Source organism: Papaver somniferum, unplaced genomic scaffold, assembly GCF_003573695.1.
Source record: "Papaver somniferum cultivar HN1 unplaced genomic scaffold, ASM357369v1 unplaced-scaffold_132, whole genome shotgun sequence".
Classification (NCBI taxonomy): Eukaryota; Viridiplantae; Streptophyta; class Magnoliopsida; order Ranunculales; family Papaveraceae; genus Papaver; species Papaver somniferum.
Window position 1 is genome coordinate 416035 of NW_020622381.1, and position 19274 is coordinate 435308.

The following is a 19274-nucleotide window of genomic DNA, read 5'->3' on the forward strand; positions in this document are numbered from 1 at the left end:
CCCCCCCCCTCAAAAGGTTGCTGAGAAGACCTTCGAGGAAGATGATGCTGCGTTTGAAACTGAAACAGCTTTCAGAGTAGACGCCGAAACCGTTGTCGGTGACATTGGGGGAGCCATGGTGGCATATGCTGGGTCGATTGTATAAATGTATGTCGCGAAGGAGACGGGTGTTATTACTGCTGAAACGGTTTCCGGGTGGGATGTTGAGGTTGCTACTGCTGATGCGGCTTTCGGATGTAACATTTGCTTCCCAAGAGATTGTTGGGGAAAGTGCTTGAAAGAGCTCTGACCGAGGCATTGGAAACTCGTGCATCATCTTTCGATGACTATCTTCTCCTTTTTATTGTTTCTATTTGTTGTGTAGTCGTCCTAATGCTTTGCAGACCCATTTTTACCTTCTTTGTATTCGTGGCGAAGTTTAGAGTTTCGCCAATTAGTATACCGCTTGCGGTTTCTCATCTTTGAATAAAACTTCTTATTTGAAAGACCCAAATCTTCCATTAGAATAGGTTGTTCGACTTTCCTTTGCCTTACATTACTCCCTTCAGTTGTGAATAATTGAATAAGGTATTTCTGGCACTGCTTCAGCTTTTCTGGTTGTGATCTGATGGTCAATGGTTTCTCGATGATTTGGAATTTCTTTGGTTTTTTTTTTTTGAGACTTGGAAGACTTATTTGGAAGGAAAGGTATGCTTTAAATAAAAAATGAAACCCTAATGAAGGATGCAATCGGTGCATTCATCTCGGGGGGATACAAATATTGAGTGGAAAGAGAAATGGCTGAAGAAAAACTGAAAGAAGAGTGCTGGAAGATAAAGTAATACAGCGCCTTAGATATTGAAAGGATTGAGCCATCGCGAGTGAACTATCACGCCCTCCAGCTTGTCGGTGTTGATGAGCTTGCAATAACCACCCAGAAGGACGTCTGCCACCAGATACGACTCGTCCTCTTTTTCTTTGGGTAAATCGGTTTGAACAACTATCTCCACCGTTACCTTTCCGACTTGAAACGAGGTCGCTTTGACCACCATATCTCCAATTTGAAACGAGTTCGGATATTGTGCAACCGCTTGAATCTTGGTCTCGTCAGTTTCGACTGCAACTTCCAAATTCTTGGCGAAGCGCTTGAATGGCCCATCGCCCCACTCACACCTCTTGACAGCGTCCGTGCTGGTAATCGTGCTGAGTCCCCATGATGGGATAAGAGAAGAAATGACTGGTTGTGAAGAATATCGTTCGAAAAGACTTACTTGCGTTTGGAATCAATGGGTCAGCGCCAACGGGCTTTTTCCGGGTGATCGAGTTCCGTTAGTAAGTCGTTGACACGGCAGCAGGTTGGACGGATTGTTGGAGATTCTGACTGGTGTCGCCATCGACAGAGGGGATGTTCCCAGTTTCGCTTTGTTGTCGGATACCCACGAGCTTCCCAAGATCGTGTTGTAACTTAGTTCTTTGACAATGTGGGACTTACTATGCGTTATAGCGTCTCACATCTTGATCTAGAGGTTAACGTAGTTGTACGCGTTCAAGGCTTTCCCTTCCGGGTTCTTGATTATGGACGGGGAATGGGTATCTTCTTGCTTCAAAATTCCCGCAGCTTTCAGAGTCTTGAAGGTAACAATGTTGAAGTCAGAGGCTGCGTAGATTAGTGTGTTGCCGAATTCAATGCCTCTTAAATAGGCCGTAGTCAGCAGTCCCCAGTTGTGCTTTTCAGTACCGCTTCCTGAGAGAGATTGGACTCTTTGAGCGGCTTCCGGGGTAGGAAAAAGCCGTTTGCTTGACACGACACGATTGAGAACCGTGAAGATGTCTTGACATTGCGCCTTGGAAAGATAGAGAATTTTGCATACATGCTGCATCATGGATTGTACAGTCTCGTGCACGGATGTTAGAGCATAGATCAGTCGACCTCGCATGTGTTTCTATATCAAGCATGTTTATGAATGTTAGTGATCAAAACTATGAGTCTTGATTTCTAGTCTATTATAGCTAAGTCTCGGACTAGGATAGAAAAGTGTAGTTGAGCTCAAGGACTTCATGGAGATTCATCATACAACGACGAAGATCTACACAAGGAACCGTGGAACTTCATCAACAAAAAGGTTTGTGGAGACTTGAACTTATGTATCACTCAAAAGTCTATCTATTCTATCTCCTACTTCTTATGAAACAAAATGTCGTATGCTATATAGACTGGATCATACACATTTGACATTTCGAGCTGAGTATTCACTACTTATATTTTTCTCCAAATCGTGTGTTGGTAAAGTGTTTCGCTTTGATCAAGTTTATCTTCACCTAGTGACGAAAGTCATGAAAAGTTTCAATTACTTTGAGAATTGCTCTGACGTGAAACGGTCTGTGAATAACGACTATATAACGTCCTCTGAGAATGTCTCAATGATTGGAATGAGAGTTTAGATTACATAACCATGTATTCCTTAATCCGAAGTTCTCGAACTTTGTTGATTGAGAGAAACCGGAGGAATTGGCTTTGCCAAGTCCGCGAACCCAGTCCGCGAACTGACGGAAGTTCTCTTACCGAGAATTTCTGCTGGGATTTTCCAAAAACGCGTTTGCATGTTTAGTCCGCGAACTGGTGGAAGTCTCTTTGCCGAGATTTTCTGTTGAGTTTGGAAAACTCTGTCGGTTTCCTTAAGTCCGCGAACTTGTTTGTGAGCTTAAGTTGTTATGATCTAAAGATGTTCTATGAACATGAAACTTAAATTACTAAGGAATGCTTTATGAAAACCGTGGCTATAAAGTTCATGAGTCGATTCATCGAATCGAATTATCTTTGTTTCAATTGTGTCTTGTGTAGTTACATAAGATCTCATAGCAATTGAAAAACTCTCTAACTAGTTCATTTGAATCAATTGAACTAGTTATGGTGAAGAAGAACTAGGTTAATATGAATTGCTCATATGGTCAACCTTTTGGGTTACTATGTTGAACCAACATACACGTACATGTTTGGGCATGGTTTTCACAAACCCGGTAAACTTCTACCCAAGTGTGTGTGACAAGCTAAGTTTTCGATCTAACGGTTGATAAATATTAGCTTGAATCTAAATCAGGTTTTGTTTTGTAACTAAGGCAAAACCCTGATTTGAAGGCTATATAAAGGAGACATCTAGCATTGTGCAAAACTAATCCCCACACGTCTATGTGATACTAGTGCGCTCGCTAGAGTCGATTCTCTTTTAACCTTTGGTTTTCTTCTCTAAAACCAGGTTAACGACTTAAAGACTTCATTGGGATTGTGAAGCCAGACCGATACTACTTTTATCGTAGTTGTGTGATCTGATCTTGCATCTTCTATCGTACGAGTACAATATTTGATTGGCTTGAGATCGTGAGAGTTCTCCGATAGGCAAGATAAAGAAGTCACAAACATCTTCGTCTCACTGTTTGTGATTCCTCGACAAACCGCTTGTGTAGTCAAGAAGGATATTTGAGAGGTGATTGATTAATCTAGGTTGTTCTTCGGGAATATAAGACCGGATTATCAGTTCGTTCTTGTTCACCTTGATTTTATATCTTAAGACGGAACAAAACCTAGGGTTTTTCTGTGGGAGACAGATTTATCCTTTGATAGACTTTTCTGTGTGAGACAGATTTGTTTATTATCAAGTCTGCGATTTTGGGTTGCAACAACTCTTAGTTGTGGGTGAGATCAGCTAAAAGAATCAAGTGCGCAGTGTCCTGCTGGGATCAGAGGCGTAGGAGTATAACCGTACCTTGGATCGGTGGGAGACTGATTGGGGTTCAACTGTAGTCCAGTCCGGAGTTAGATTATAGTAGGCTAGTGTCTGTAGCGGCTTAATATAGTGTGTATTCAATCTGGACTAGGTCCCGGGGTTTTTCTGCATTTGGTTTCCTCGTTAACAAAACTTCTGGTGTCTGTGTTATTTCTTTTCCGCATTATATTTTATATAATTGAAATAATACAGGTTGTACGTTAAGATCATCAATTGGAAATCCAACCTTTGGTTGTTGATTGATATTGATTGATCCTTGGATATTGGTCTTTGGTACCGTCCAAGTTATTCCTTGTGTTTGATTAAAGACTCGCTATTGTTTTAGCTTGAGTAAATCAAAACAAGTGAGAGATATTGACTCCTTGAGATACTTTAATCTAGATTGAGTCTGACTGTCTAGTTGATTTTCTAGCAAGGTATTTCGGAGTTAGTCCATACAGATTGCTAAGCGAAATATTGGGTGGTGTTGTTAGACCCACGCTTTTCAACGGAGTCCACAGAGACCCCGCAATTCCTCACCGAAAGTGGATCTCTATGCACCCCCTCGTTCCCCAGCTGAAGTTCTCCTGCTTCTACCTTTTCCTTGAAGATATGTTTTAGTCTATTGCAATCACTGGTTGGGTGATGAACAAATCTGTGGTAGTGGCAGTATTTGGGGTTTGCCATCTCGGCCTCGGTCGGTGGGCACCTGGGAGATGGTAGTCTGATAACATCATCTTGAATCCATGCCTATAAGAGTTTGATCACCTCCTCGATGGGAAATGGAAAATCCAAAACACTTCCTTCAGCTTCGTGATGACGCATGGGAGCTTTAGTGGCGGTCCTCCGTCATGGGGCTGCTCGTCGTGATGGCGCCTCGCGTTTAGGATGCTGGTCCGAAGCTGGGGCCTTCATTTTTCCTCCCTCGTCCACTACGCTCACAGAGGAGGGACCGGCGTTGTACTGCTTGTTGGCGAGGCGTCTACTCCCGCGAGTTTCGCACACGTCTTCGGCTCTGGTTGGTCTAGCTCTTTCTAATAATGCTAGTGCTGTCGTGGCCGATCGCTTGGCAGCTTCATGGAGTTCATAGAATGTCTGGAAACACAGGTTCTCTAGCAAGGCGCGGTAAATAGGAGCCATACCGTTGATGCAGGAATTCACCAACTGCTGCTCGGTCACGTTTGGGTCATGAAAATCTAGTGCTTGAACCCTGAATCTCTTGACAAAATCATTTGGATGTTCGTTGGCTTGCTGGTACATCCTTCCTAGGTCCGAGAAGGTAACTTGCTCAGACACGAAGAAGTACTTCTTGTAAAATGCGGTAACCATGCCATCCCAGTTGGGGATGTTGTTTGGCGCGATGTTGTTGTACCACGTGTATGCTCTTCCGGTAAGCGATTTCGAAAACTCTCTCAGTCGAAGAATGTGATTGTATTCGTGTTCGCCTAGGGACTCCAGGAATCGAGAGATATGCTCACGTGCATTTCCGGTGCCGTCGTACATGGTGGATTGAGGAGAGGAGTATCCTCTTGTAAGAGGAATTCGTTGTATTTCAGGTGGGTAAGGGGGTTTATGCTGATGCATGTCTATTTCATCATTTTTGACTCGATTCTGAAGAAGTTGCTCCACATCCTCTCGTGTGACAAAATTGGACGGTCGATTTCTATCCAGTGGGGTTCTGGCACAAATCTCTTCGTCCGCGGAGATGCGCTCTACTGAGGTGCCAGCGCCAGGGGTGTTGGAGGCGTTTCTCGTTGGCTCTGGATGGTGTGATTCCTGCAGTAACCGTTCTGTTAGGGCTTTGAGAAAGACGAGTACTTCTTTCTGAGTCGAGACCATGTCCGTCTGGGCTGTAGCAAGAACCTCATGTCGTTCCATCAAATCAGCGATGGTGATATATGGTCGGCTCCCTCTGGCTCCTCCGGTTTCTCGTCCCGTTGGTGGGGTAACTGGAGCCCTAGTGGCGGTTGGAGGCTCCATGCTTGACGAAGCATTAGGGGCGGCAGCGGAAGCTCTGGACCGGGTGACTGGCGGTGTAACGCTCGTAGGAGAGCTTTCGGTGCTGCTAGTATTAGCAAGTTGCGCAGAAACATTAGAGGCGGCAGCGGCTTTGGCCATGGTGATTGGTGGCGTAACACCTGGAGGAGTGCTTTCGGTGTTGTTGGGATCAGTAGGTGGTGTACTGATGCCGCTGGAAGTAGCGTTAACACCAGGGACAGATTCCGCGTTGGTGTTCTCGGAGTTTTTAGCTGATCCGGATCTGAGTTCCACCATGTTGAAGTTGGAATTGAAAGGTGATACTGTAAATTGGAAATCGATATTGCAACCGAGTGATTAATCTCCTACTGTGCTCTCCAATTGTTTGAGGGTGAAAACGGTTTCTGCTAGTTTCGGTAATTTCGTGTGTTGTGGGTGAGAAACGAGTCTAAACCCTAAACAATGTACTGCAAGGGAGTACTTTAGATTCGAGAGATCAATCTGTACAAATCCGGCCTAAACCAAGAAATGGCCGTTCCGGACTTGCTTCGGTCACAAAGTAAAGGAGAAGGGTTGGTTTTGGGGAGGGAAGCGAAGAGGGTGTTGAGACCAGAATAGTTGATTCTGGAAGAGTAGTTGTTTTGACTTGTATCAGAAAGTGAAAGCTAACAGATGGAAAATCTAACAAGTGATTTCTGAGTGTTGTATGTTCCTGACCAAAACTTGTTGTTCGATGGAAATAGGTAAGGCCTATTTATACAAGTCGAAGTGAAACGTACTCTGGTCTCGTAAGGAATGGAAACGGATGAGTAAATGGGAGGAGGTGGTAACTGCTAACACCTGGAATTGATGTTCCGTAATGAAGGAAAGTGTTTCACCATTACTCCCTGTATTTACTAACCGCCTCATCCTTATGACACTGTCCTGTAACGGGCGTAGTGTACGCCGCACGCTGTAAACCGCCAGACCAATACCCAATGAGCATCCCCCAGTTTGTGACATGTGTTGATGTCTCGAGTGTTTTCGTGGAAAACATATAGCATGTTGTTGTTGTTTGGCAAGTTGAGATTGGGAGACTTGTCGTCTCGGTGGTGACCTTCGACGGTCGAGATTTTGCATCTTGAGAGGAAAGGTAGACGTCGATTATTGCAACCCTACGTTCGGTAGCCAGTGGCATGAAAGCATGGCCGGCATGGATTTAATATGGCATAGTTTAGGCACCGCCAAAAGTTAGGGTTTTGGCATTGTTTGGGCGCGACCAAAACTATGGCTTGGTGTTGGGACAAAAGTTTCCATGCGTCGGTTGGTAACCTTGGACGGATAAGATATGTATCTTAGGTGGAAAGGTGGTCGTTGATCGTCGCAAGCCTTCATTTTTTGAAGCTGTAAAGGGAAGGCCGACATGGTATGGTTTAGGCACGACAAGGTGGCTGGCAAGCCATCGGCACATGTGGCATGGCCGGCATGCCTTGGCGCGGCTTAGGCGTCGCCAAAACTAGAGTTTTGGCGTTGGGCCAAAGGTTACCATGTGTTGGTTGGTGACCTTGGACGGCTAAGATTTGCATCTTAGATGGAAAGATGGTCGCTGATCGTCGCAAGCCTTCGTTTTGGTAGCCGCAAAGGGAAGGCCGGCATGGTATGCCGCGGCAAGGTGGCTGGCATGCCATTGGCACATGTGGCATGGCCGACATGCCTTGGCGCGGCTTAATCGTGGCCAAAACTAGAGTTTTGGCGTTGGGACAAAGGTTACCATGTGTTGGTTGGTGACCTTGGACGGCTAAGATTTGCATCTTAGATGGAAAGATGGTCGTTGATCGTCGCAAGCCTTTGTTTTGGCAGCCGCAAAGGGAAGGCCGGCATGGTATGGCGCGGCAACGTGGCTTGTATACCATTGGCACATGTGGCGTGGTCGGCATGCCTTGGTACAGTTTAGGCGTGGCCAAAATTAGGGTTTTGGCGTTGGGCCAAAGGTTACCATGCGTTGGTTGGTGACCTTGGACGGCTAAGATTTGTATCTAAGATGGAAGGGTGGTCGTTAATTGTCGCACGCCTTCGTTTTAGCAGCTGTGAAGGAAAGGTCGGCATGGTATGGCGCGGCAAGGTGGCTGGCATGCCATTGGCACATGTGGCATGGCCGGCATGCCTTGGCGCGGTTTAGGCGTGGACAAAATTAGGGTTCTGGTCGTTGGGCCAATGGTTACCATGCGTCGGTTGGGGACCTTGGACGGCTAAGATTTTCATCTAAGATGGATGCGTGGTCGTTGATTTTCGCATGCCTTCGTTTTAGAAGTCGTGAAGGGAAGGCCGACATGGTATGGCGCGGCAAGGTGGCTGGCGCGACATGTCATTGGCACATGTGGCATGGTCGGATGCCTTGGCGAGGTTTAGGCGCGGCCAAACTAGGGTTTGGGCCAAAGGTTACCATGCGTTGGCTGGTGACCTTGGACGTCTAAGATTTGCATATAAGATGGAAGGGTGGCCGTTGATTGTTGCACGCCTTCGTTTTAGCATCCGTGAAGGGAAGGCCGACATGATATGGCGCGACAAGGTGGCTGGCGCGGCATGCCATTGGCACATGTGGCATGGTCGGATGCCTTGGCGTGGTTTAGGCGCGGCCAAACTAAGGTTTGGGCCAAAGGTTACCATGCGTTGGTTGGTGACCTTGGACGGCTAAGATTTGCATCTAAGATGGAAGGGTGGTCGTTGATTGTTGCACGCCTTCATTTTAGCATCCATGAAGGGAAGGTCGGCATGGTATGGCGCGACAAGGTGGCTGGCGCGGCATGCCATTGGCACATGTGGCATGGTCGGCATGCCTTGGCGCGGTTTAGGCGCGGCCAAACTAGGGTTTTGGGCCAAAGGTTACCATGCGTTGGTTGGTGACCTTGGACAACTAAGATTTGTATCTAAGATGGAAGGGTGGCCATTTATTGTCGCACGCCTTCGTTTCAGCAGTCGCAAAGGGAAGGTCGGCATGGTATGGCGCGGCAAGGTGGTTGGCATGCCATTGGCACATGTGGCGTGGCCGACATGCCTTCGCGTGGAGACGTGGATGGCATGGCATGCCATTGGCACAGTGGTGCGGCCGGCATGGTTGGAATGCCTTGGCGCGGAGACGTGGCTGGCATGGCATGCCATTGGCACAGCGGTGCGGCTGGCATGGTCGACATGCCTTGGCGCGGAGACGTGGCTGGCATGGCATGCCATTGGCACAGCGGTGCGGCTGGCATGGTCGGCATGCCTTGGCGCAGAGACGTGGATGGCATGGCATGCCATTGGCACAGTGGTGCGAATGGCATGGTCGGCATGCCTTGGCGCGGAGACGTGGCTGTCATGGCATGTCATTGGCACAGTGGTGCGGCTGGCATGGTCGGCATGCCTTGGCGCGGAGACGTGGCTGGCATGGCATGCCATTGGCACAGTGGTGCGGCTGGCATGGTCGGCATGCCTTGGCGCGGAGACGTGGCTGGCATGTCATGCCATTGGAACAGTGGTGCGGCTGGCATGGTCGGCATGCCTTGGCGCAGAGACGTGGCTGGCATGGCATGCCATTGGCACAGTGGTGCGGCTGGCATGGTTGGCATGCCTTGGCGCGGAGACATGGCTGGCATGGCATGAAATTGGCACAGTGGTGCGGCTGGCATGGTTGGCATGCCTTGGCGCGAAGACGTGGCTGGAATGGCATGGCATGCCATTGGCACAGTGGTGCGGCTGGCATGGTCGGCATGCCTTGGCGCGATAGCATGAGAATTAGGGTTTGGCATATACGAAGGTGATGTCGGTCAATACTAAGGGTTCTGTCGTGGAACATGACACACGTATATAAAAAAAAGGTACCCTGATAATTCTTATGTAGGCATGCTGATTGATTTAATAAATGCGCTAGTGACGTCATGTCAGATGTAAGGTTTTACGATTTTAACCCTAAGCTAAAAAACCACCATCAACATAAAGATACGTTAGGAATGAAACAAGTTCAAGTCAGTATTACTAACCTCAAGTGGAAGGATGATGTCGTCGTTGTAGTTCATTACTTCTTCACATTCTTTAGGTCTTCAGAGTAATATTGTATGTCTCAACATTTCTAGACTTTCTAGTCTAACCTAAACGAAGTTGACTCCAGTATTTAATCAAGCAACTCTAGATGAGTTTTGATACTAAAATATGACAACCAAAGTTGACATACCAATGTTTTGTGAGTTCAAACGAGTTATGCTCTAACAATAGGTTTCACCTATTATACAAAAGATGTAAGTATTGATTAAGGGGGAGAAACATATCACCATAGTATTACTTCGAAGTTGTGATACAATTGAACTTTGGAGAAGATAATAATATTATGTTTCTGTATAACGACGATTGAGAATATTTGTTTTCAAAGTTTTTATCTCTACGGATCTTCAACAACAAAGATGTTGAGTTGAACACGTTCAGAATCATTGTAACTTCAAGTAACGAAGAATTTAAGGAGTTGAAGATCCAAGGAAATCAAGCATGATGGATTCTGGAGTTTTGAAGTTTTTTTTTTTTAGTTTTGTCACTAAAGTTGACAAAGGGGGATATTGTTAGACATTGCTCAGTCGAACTCACAAGTGTTGCTATCTCAAGCTTGTTGTCAAATTTAGTTGATCAAAATTATATCTTGATTTCTAGTCTGCATTTAGTCAAGTATCGGATTAGGATAGAAGTGTAGTTGATATCGGATATCAGTGTGTTCAACCGTTTGAAGAAGAAGATCAACCGAAACTTCATCAACAAAAGGTAAGTGAAGACTGAACCACCTATTTCTCAAGTTTTCACCTTTCTATCCATGAGACATTGTCGTATGACTAAATTAGACATTATATGCATGATAGAAATATCGAATCAAGTTTATCTTGAGTATCGTTCTCGAATATGACTGACTAAGCTTAAGAACATTGTTCATACTTGATGAATTTGGTTAAGAAAAAATTATTTTTTATGACCTAAATTATGATTCAAGATTTAATCATTTGAAAATATCCTGGAACAGTGATTTGTGTCATTTATGTTATTCGAGAATGTTTCGAATTGATTATTAGAAAGATATAGAACTACTGTAAATATGGACACATACCAGTTAACACACTGGGAGAACTGTTATAAATCCAGAGCCGCAGTCAACGTACTGGCGTAGTTATAGTTCGGGGCAGCGGCTTTTTGGTATGCATACCGACCATAAAAAGTTTGTTGACTCGTGAACCAGGAAGGTACGCATACCTAGTATGCAAACCGGAAAACATCTGTTGGTTTCTAAACCGTAAAGGTACGTATACCCAGTATGCAAATCGGAAAAGAACTGTGGATTCCTGAACCCATTTTTGTCTTAAGGGTACACATACCCGGTACACGTACGATGACAAAAATACTCACGAACAAGTATACAGTACGCATACCAGGTACACGTACTTACCCTGTCGAATATTTTCAGATGCATCAGAATTATTTCTATGAGATAATTGGCACTTGAACAACTATCTAAAAACACTATCTAGACATGTTTGATCACATATGTGACTCAAGATTAAAAGTCTTAAAATTTTATATGAAAATGGTTAAGCTTATAGTTCGATTGGCTAGTTTCGGCTAACCTTTCATGAACAAGTCATTTTACACGGTTCGGTTATGGTTCATCCTAACCAGAGTGTATATTCTGCTATGTTAATCTCAAGTCAAGTTTTTCATTTAACGGTGATTATTGATTGCTTGATTCCAAAGCTACTTTAGCTTAAATCCAAAGAAACCTTGACCGTGAAGTCTATATAAGGAGAAACTCTAACAACTTGTATCTTTAAATCACTGACACTATTCTTGTGTGTCCTAGTTATTAACTAGAGTCGTCATCTCCTTCAAACCGTTTTAGGTTTTTTTTTCTTTTCTTTTTGGACGTCTGCCTTGGCAGAGAACAAACATAACTAATTAGAGATGGTCGAAAGAATGATGGAGAATATAGGAGGGGAGTTGAGAAGATGTCCACCATGATTGGACATTATGAAGCTTTGTGTAAGCTGCAAGATCGTGAGCCAAAGTGTTAACCCTCTTCGGAATAAAATGGAACTCGGACGAGTTCAACGATCTGGACCTGGCACCAATTTCATCAATCAGATGATTGATTCTCCAAGGGATGAAGGAACTTTTCTGATGCAGAATTAGAACCACCATTTGACAGTCACCTTCGACGATAATATTTTGAGAGTTAAGTCGCTCAGCAAGGGAGAAAGCGAGGATAAAACTATGAGTTTCTGCCACCAAAGGAATTGTGGTGTTAACCGTGACAATACCAGCACCTAGAATCGTACCATTCTCATCATCTCTTGCAATGGTTGTTGCATGCGATTTAGTGGAGTCAACAGTTGCATCGACATTAATCTTGGTGAAAGAAACAGGAGGGGGTGACCATTCACGAGATAAAACGACCGGTAGAGTTGCAATAATATTATTCTCAGTAACATCTTCAACATTATCAAAATCCTCTCTATAAGAATTGAACCAGAACAATCCATCTTTGATAATAGCATCGATGTTTATGTGACTGTGCTCGAAAAAACTTTATTGCGCGATTTCCAGATTGCCCACCACATGCAAGCGCCCATACAAAAACTTTCTTCATTATCTTGTGTTGATAACCATTACTTGGAGCAGGCGAGAACTGACCTTTCTGGTATAGTGGTGACCCTGAAATTTAAGGGAGAAGCAAAAAGAATTGCTTGAACAACCTGGAATTAAAAAGACCAAAAAGACTTCACCTATGGATTCGTGAATCAAGGTCCAACTATCTTTATCTTGATATCTCGTGTATCTTGATCTTGCTTTGATTGTTGAGCATTGCTCCAACAGGTAAGATAGATAGAAATCACAAAGTTTCTTCGCCTCAGACTTAATGATTCCAAAAGTTTATACTTGAGAGGTGAATAATAATCTAGGATTCTCTTCGGGTGTCATAAGACCAGATTTTGAGGTTTGCTAGACTTCGTCTATTGAAATCGATTTCCTACCTCACCTTGATCTTTGATCAGAACGTAAATCACAAATAGGCTTATTTGTTGGAGACAGATTGGTTTAAAGTCTTCAATTGAGTTGAAGCAACTCTTAGGTTATAAAGGACGTCAGCTAAGGGAATCAATTGCGCAGAGTCATGCTGGCACTCAATAAGCCTAAGTATCGCGACTGTAAGTGAATTATGGTGACGCGGTCTCAACTACATTCCAGTCTGAAGTTCTAATAGTATGATAGAGTTTGTATAGGCTTTTGGTGTTTAAATTTGGACTAGGTCCCGGGGGTTTTCTGCATCTGTCGTTTCCCGGTTAATAAAATTTCTGGTGTTTGTGTTATTTCTTTTTCCGCATTATATTGTTTATCTTTATAATTGAAATATCACAGGTTGTACGTAAATCAATCAAAGTAGATTTATGCATCCTTGTTTATTGGATACAACTTGATTGATCTTGGATTTCGATCTTTGGAATTGTCTAAGTACTCTCATGGAATAATCAGGTTCACGGACTTGTCTGTGTTTACATTCTGGTTGTGAGAGAAAGAGATATAAGCTTTTGTTATAATTCCTGATTGAAATTCATTAAGTTATAACTCTCGGAATTATAATTTATTTTAGTCCATACAGGTTGCCTAAGAAAAAGTTGGTGGTGTATTTTGGTCCCCATGTTTTCACATTTGACCAAGTAATGACTAGTTTTTGCACATTGGCGTCACAACAGGGAAGAGGTCAGTTTTTCCACATCATGTACCGTAGTCTGCCACTTATAGGAAACTAGAGAGCCTTTCAGTCAGTTGAATGAGTTTTAGAAGATTCTTCAAGATAGGTAAACTCATTGGTATGAGAAAATTGAAAAAAACTGAAAAGGTTAAGGCGCAAAACTCATAAGCCAGACGAGAGTGGAGACTATTTATTATACGAATTACGCAATGAATAGGTAGCTTCTTTATCTCAAACATTTACCCATTGCTGCGCACACAGTCATAGACAGATCAATCACAACGAAGGAGGAATCTAACTAGTTTTCAAAGAATTCAAGCAAACTTAGTTTTAATTATGGTTTCTGGCGTACGTAATTTAGTTGATTTATTAATCAAGCTTTTAGACCTGGCATTTCAAGCTTTCAAAGCTAACCAAAGTATGAAAAGGAAAACAACATCCCTGTGCATCTAAAGACTTAAGAGCATCTCCAACAGTGTGTGCTAAAAATCCTACATGGAGTTTTTATTTAGATCCTTATTTATGGGGTCATATGTATGTGGTAAAAATAGAAACGTTTTTCTCATGAACTATCTCCAACAGTGGGGGTCTTATTTTGAGGATTTGACTTTCTGGATAATAATAAAATTGATTACCTTTTTCCTATTGGTTCAGAAAAAATTATTTAAAAATAAAAATTTGAAAATTGGTTAAAAAGATGACGTGGAGGTAATTCCCAGGGTTTAAATAAGATTTTCTCCAAGACCTTCATATTTATTTTAACACCCTTCCTACTTAATAGGACTCACTGTTGGAGATGAATTTAATGTAAATGAGTGTCTAAAATCCTATGTGTCATAAAAAAAACAAAACCTTCACCCTCTGTTGGAGATGCTCTAAAGGCCTAGACAAATAAAGCTACCACATTGAACGGTGAGGAAACCCTCGCTTCCTATTGGCAGAAATAGGTCTTTTTTGAGTTTTGTGAAACAAGAGTTTTGGTGAGGACATTTGACAATGTATAATTGGTTTCAAAATTACAAACTCAAAAGGAAAACTTAGCTTAACGTGTTTGGAATTTTATGGAAGTCCAAATTCGATTCGGAAGTAGAATACCTACCCTATTAGGACTTTTTTTGTAAAAATTAACACATACGAGAAGAAAAAAAAACCACATATTTCACACATATGTTATATGAAAAAAACAAAAAAGAAAAAAAAAAGAAAAAAACATATTTGCGAAAATAAAAGGAAAAATTTAATAAAATCCGGATATATTTCCTATCTTTTCTCCCCTTATCTAATGTATTCACCCCGCCACACCAAATGAGAAATATATAGCCAAAGGGCGGGGCAAAGCCCCGCGTATACAAAATCAGAAATGCATCGCCACGGGTAGGGCGAAGCCCCGCGCACACCAAGTTAAAAGAAAAAAATGTGCGGTGTATAGCACGGACACAAATCTTGTGTTAATTAATCCATATTCACCTAATTAAATTAAAAAATATCATTCAACTAATTACACTTTGTCCTTGAGTTGAGAGGAAAAAACCTACAAACTGTTATAAATACCAACCCCATCCTCTCTTTCATGAGAGTAGAAAGTTTCTGTAAAATCAATTACAAAACCCAATCATATCTTTTCTTCCTGAGTTTTTCCTTCTTTCTCTTCCAACTTGCATTAACCATGGTGAGAGTTGCACCACCTAGAGACAATTCATCATCAGATGGCCTATAAGTCTCATCACCATTTTTGTCTGCTCTGGCTAGGGGATAGAAGTACGTTGTTATTCTGGCAGTTGGGATAGTAGTAGTTGTGGTAATCGTGGTCTGCTACTACCGCAGGAGAAAGAAAATATCCAACTCGTGATTAACAACATCAACAATGGCGTACGAATTGTTACTTTCGTAGATGATGATGGTCAAGCATCGAATACTGGCACAGTTGTAATTAACAATATCACCAATGGTGGGGAAATTGTTACTTCCGAAGATGTTGATGGTCCAACGCAGGCTGAAATTGAACTAGTATATAGAACGGCCAAGAAGATAATGGATTTTTATTTGCTATTACTTCTATTTCTACCGGTTATATTAAACAGAAGTAAGCGGATTCGAATTTACTAAATCAAGATTTAAGACCTGGCGTTTCGAGCTTTCAAAACTTGAACGCACAAAAAACTAACCAAAGTATGAAAAGGAAAACAACATCCTTGTGCATGTCAATTACTTCATATTCACCTAATTAATTTAAACAATATCCTTCAACTAATTACACTTTATCCTTGAGTTGAGAGGAAAAAACTTACGAACTGTTATAAATACCCACCTCATCCTCTCTTTCATGAGAAGAGTAGAAAGTTTCTGTGAAATCAATTACACATCCAAATCATATCTTTTCTTCTTGATTTTTCCTTTATTCTCTTACAACTTGCATTAACCATGGTGAGAGTTGCACCTCCTAGAGGCAATTCATCATCAGATGTCCTAGAAGTCTCACTACTTTTTTCGTCTGCTCTGGATAGAGGATGGTTATTTTGGTAGTTGGGATAGTAGTAGTTGTGGTAATCATGGTCTTCTGCTACCGCAAGAGAAATAAAAGATCCAACACAATCGTGATTAACAACACCAACAACGGCGGACGAATTGTTACTTCCGGAGATGATGATGGTATAACATCGAATACTGGCACAATTGTAATTAACAATATCACTAATGGATGGGAAATTTTTACTTCCAAAGATATTGATGGTCTAAGGCATGCTGAAATTGAACGAGTATCTAAAAGGGCTGAGAATATAATGGATTTGAATTTGATATTACTTCTAATTTCTAATGGTTATATCAAACAAAAGTAAGTGGATTCGAATTTACTAAATCAAGATTTTAGACCTGGCATTTCGATCTTTCAAAACTTGAATGCACAAAAAACTAACCAAAGTGTGAAAAGGAAAACAATATCCTTGTGCATGTCAATTACTCCATATTAAGCTAATTAAATTAAACAATATCCTTCAACTAATTACACTTTGTCCTTGAGTTAAGTAGAAAAAACTTACGAACTGTTATAAATACCCACCCCATCCTCTCTTTCATGAGAAGAGTAAAAAGTTTCTGTGAAATCAATTACACAACCCAATCATATCTTTTCTTCTTGAGATTTTCTTTCTTTCTCTTCCAACTTGCATTAACCATGGTGAGAGTTGCACCACCTAGAGACAATTCATCATCAGATGGCATATAAGTCTCATCACCATTTTTGTCTACTCTGGCTAGGGGATAGAAGTACGATGTTATTCTGGTAGTTGGGATAGTAGTAGTTGTGGTAATCGTGGTCTGCTACTACCGCAGGAAAAAGCAAAGATCCAACACAATTGTGATTAACAACATCAACAATGGCGTACGAATTGTTACTTCCGTAGATGATGATGGTCTAGCATCGAATACTGGCACAGTTGTAATTATATCACCAATGGCGGGGAAATTGTTACTTCCAAATATATTGATGGTCCAACGCAGGCTGAAATTGAACTAGTATCTAGAAGGTCCAAGAAGATAATGGATTTTTATTTGCTATTACTTCTAATTTCTACCGGTTATATTAAACAGAAGTAAGCTGATTCGAATTTACTAAATCAAGATTTAAGACCTGGCATTTCGAGCTTTCAAAACTTGAATGCACAAAAAACTAACCAAAGTATGAAAAGGAAAACAACATCCATGTGCATGTCAATTACTCCATATTCACCTAATTAACTTAAACAATATCCTTCAACTAATTATACTTTGTCCTTGAGTTGAGAGGAAAAAACTTACGAACTGTTATAAATACCCACATCATCCTCTCTTTCATGAGAGGAGTAAAAAGTTTCTGTGAAATCAATTACACATCCCAATCATATATTTTCTTCTTGAGTTTTTCTTTCTTCTCTTACAACTTGCATTAACCATGGTGAGAGTTGCACCGCCTAGAGACAATTCATCATCAGATGTCCTAGAAGTCTCACCACTTTTTTTGTCTGCTCTGGATAGAGGATGGAAGTACGTTGTTATTTTGGTAGTTGGGATAGTAGTAGTTGTGGTAACCATGGTCTTATGCAACCGCAGGAGAAATAAAAGATCCAACACAATCGTGATTAACAACACCAACAACGGCGGACGAATTGTTACTTCCGGAGATGATGATGGTCTAGCATCAAATATTGGCACATTTATAATTAACAATATCACCAATGGATGGGAAATTTTTACTTCCAAAGATATTAATGGTCTAACGCAGGCTGAAATTGAACGAGTATCTAGAAAGGCCGAGAAGATAATGGATTTGAATTTGCTATTACTTCTAATTTCTACTGGTTATATCAAACAAAAGTAAGTGGATTCAAATTTACTGAATCAATATTTTAGACCTGGCATTTCGAGCTTTCAAAACTTGAATGCACAAAAAACTAACCAAAGTGTGAAAAGGAAAACAACATCCTTGTGCATGTCAATTACTCCATGTTAACCTAACTAAATTAAACAATATCCTTCAACTAATTACACTTTGTCCTTGAGTTAAGTAGAAAAAACTTACCAACTGTTATAAATACCCACCCCATCCTCTCTTTCATGAGAGGATTAGAAAGTTTCTATGAAATCGATTACAAAACCCAATCATATCTTTTCTTCTTGAGATTTTCTTTCTTTCTCTTCCAACTTGCATTAACCATGGTGAGAGTTGCATCGCCTAGAGACAATTCATCATCAGATGGCTTAGAAGTGTCATCACCATTTTTGTCTGCTCTGGATAGAGGATGGAAGTATGTTGTTATTATGGTAGTTGGGATAGTAGTAGTTGTGGTAAACGTGTCCGGCTGCTACCGCAGGAGAAAGCAAAGATCCAACACAATCGTGATTAACAACATCAACAACGAATGACGAATTGTTACTTCCGGAGATGATGATGGTCTAGTATCGAATACTACCACAGTTGTAATTAGCAATATCACCAATGGCGGGGAAATTGTTACTTCCGAAGATATTGATGGTCTAACGCAGGCTGAAATTATACTAGTATCTCGAAGGGCCAAGAAGATAATGGATTTGAATTTGATATTACTTCTAATTTCTACCGGGTATATCAAACAGAAGTAACTGGATTTGAATTTACTGAATCAAGATTTTATACCTGGCATTTCCAGATGCTCCTAGGGTAGATATTAACATGGATTTTGTGCTTGGTTTACCACGTACTTCTAAGGGGAATAATTCTATTATTGTTGTAGTAGATCGTTATTCAATGATGTCCCACTTCATAGCCTGCAAGAAGACTACATATGCTTCCAATATTGCTTATTTATTTTTCAAAGAAGTGGTTCGCTTGCATGGAATTCTTAAGACAATCACTTCTGATAGAGACACAAAGTTTTTAAGCTATTTCTGGAAATCTTTGTGGATGCGCTTGGGAACTAAACGTCAATATAGTACAACTACTCATACCCAAACAGATGGACAAACTGAAGTGACCAATCGTTCTTTAGGGAATCTGATTAGAGCCAAGATTATTGGAGGAAGAGACAAACAATGGGACACTCTCCTTCCTCATATGGAGTTTGCTTTTAACACCTCAGTCAATAGGTCTACAGGTAAGACACCTTTTGAGATTGTTTATTCTAAGGTTCGTAATTTGTTATTTTGGATTTGGTAGTACTTCCAAAGCTGCGAAAAAATGCTAAGGCGGATAATATGCTTGAGAAAGCTTCACAAATTCATCAAGAAGTGAAGACAAAACCTGCAGCTTCCAATAACAAGTACAAAGAGGATGCAAATAAACATAGAAGAATTAAGACTTTCAGTGAAGG